We start from the raw sequence: 2306 nt of genomic DNA, 5'->3' as shown, positions 1-2306 counted from the left end.
TGTTGAACGCTCTGCAAGGCTAAAATTATTTTCTAAACGAAATCAAATATGTCATCCTAATCACGTGTTATGACGTCCGATCTCATAAAAAACTGCATCAAACATTAATTCAATCTTTATGTGACTTATGTGCAAAAAAGATTTGCAATCGGATAAAAGACGTTTATGCACTAGCGTTCCAAAAGTGGAAGGTAGCGGTCAAGCGTGAGGGGATCGAGCCACCTTAAGCGATGAAACGTAAGTAAGGCTAGTAGCTAAATCCAAACAAGACAGACGAGTATCTGGAGGTCTATAAGTTGTACATACTGCAATAGATTTTAATTTCCTGACTTGAACTTTTAGCCAGAGTTGGTGAAACCCCGATGGGGCAACGTGGGAGATATCTCGAAGTACCTAAGTGTTGTAATTTCTTGAAACATATGCACAGATCCCTCCACCTTTCTTGTTTTGTTGATCAACACGAAAAAAATTATAATCAGGAACTTCAATCTCCAGGTCATTTACGGAGCTATCAAGCCAGAATTCGGAAACAGTAAATACATCAAACTTGTTATCAAGGATTGTTTCTTTCATAATGACAAAATAATCTCTGCATTTCAAACATCAATCATATTCCCAGGAAAGGATAACATATCTGCTGATGCAGAATCAAGAAAAACACGAAGGGAAACTGAATGGAGTTTAAACCCCAGAATCACCACCAAGGTTTTTGATAAAATAGGCATTACCCCAGATATTGATTTATTTGCATCCAGAATAAATTCTAAATGCAACAAATATGTTTCCTACCACCCAGATCCAGGGGCATGGGCAGTGAATGCATTTCATATATCATGGGAAAAGCTATGTTTTTATGCCTTCCCCCCTTTCTGCATAATCCAAAAAGTACTAAGCAAAATACACGAGGACAAAGCTACAGGCCTTGTAATTGTACCTCACTGGCCAACTCAACCATGGTGGCCATACTTAGCTAATATGCTTATTGCATCTCCTGTCATCTTACCTAGGGAAAAAGACACTCTTTGGTTACCGGCACAACCACAACTGCTTCATCCATTACACAAGACACTGACTCTTCTGTTATGCCACTTATCGGGACACGACTCACTCATCAGGGACTTTCAGACACAGCTTCCAACATTATCCTTCAAGCCTGGCGAACTGGAACTCAGAAACAATATAAATCATACCTCTCACGATGGGAACAGTACTGTAGTGAACAACAAATTGATCCAATTTCGTCCTCTGTAACGAACGGGATAAACTTCTTGGGCGAACTTTACGAAAAGGGGCTCTCCTACAGTGCCATTAATACTGCACGCTCTGCACTGTCGACAGTCATCTCACCACCCGAGGGCTGTACCTTTGGTGACCATCCATTGGTAACCAAGTTTCTAAAAGGAGTTTACAACATACGACCATCCTTTCCACGATATAAAGAAATTTGGGATGTATCTACAGTACTGAAATACTTAAAAACCTTGTCACCTCCACACTTGCTTAACTTGAAGGATCTGACACTCAAGATAACAATGCTTATTGCACTCCTGTCTGGGCAAAGATGCCAAACTCTACATGCTCTTAATATCTCACAGATGACACTTTCAGGAACAACATGTATATTCCACATACGAGAACTATTGAAAACCTCTAAACCAGGAAAACACTTTGGTCGCCTGGAACTCAAAGCTTTTGATGAGGACAACCAACTGTGTGTTATAACTTTCTTACGAGAGTATGTTGAGCGCACTAAGTTGCTAAGGGGCGCTCACGACCAATTGTTAATTAGTTATTGTAAACCATTTAAGCCTGTTTCCTCTGAGACCATCAGTCGCTGGCTAAGAGAGGTGTTAAAGAACTCTGGCATTGACACTTCTAAATTTAGTGGACACAGCACAAGGTCAGCCTCAACATCAGCAGCAACAGCAGCCAATGTCTCAATACACACCATCATGGAGGCTGCCGGTTGGTCAAATGCTGAAACTTTTAGGAAGTTTTACTGTAAGCCAGTTACAAGTCGTAAATCAGACAACTTTGGTGATAATCTTTTAAAATCAGTTAATGTTAATTAAACCAATTTCGTTTATGTTCGTAATAGCAAATGTGTGGTTCGTATGCATAACAATATGCTCATAGCCATTTGCTTTAAAATCTCACGTGACTTCGTAGCGACTTAGACCAATGACGAAGTAGAATTAGAAAATTAAACGAGACTTACCTGTAAGGTGAAGTTTGATTGAAATTCTACGAGTTATTGGTCAGGAGCGGAGAAGTCACGTGCCCAACCCTTCTTTGACAATAATAAT

This window comes from Actinia tenebrosa, unplaced genomic scaffold, assembly GCF_029948245.1.
Source record: "Actinia tenebrosa isolate PJP-AT-01 unplaced genomic scaffold, QUT_ActTen_1.0 PGA_scaffold3__52_contigs__length_22856419, whole genome shotgun sequence".
Lineage (NCBI taxonomy): Eukaryota > Metazoa > Cnidaria > Anthozoa > Actiniaria > Actiniidae > Actinia > Actinia tenebrosa.
The sequence above is the reverse complement of the archived record's forward strand: the minus strand, read 5'-3'. Positions refer to the sequence as shown.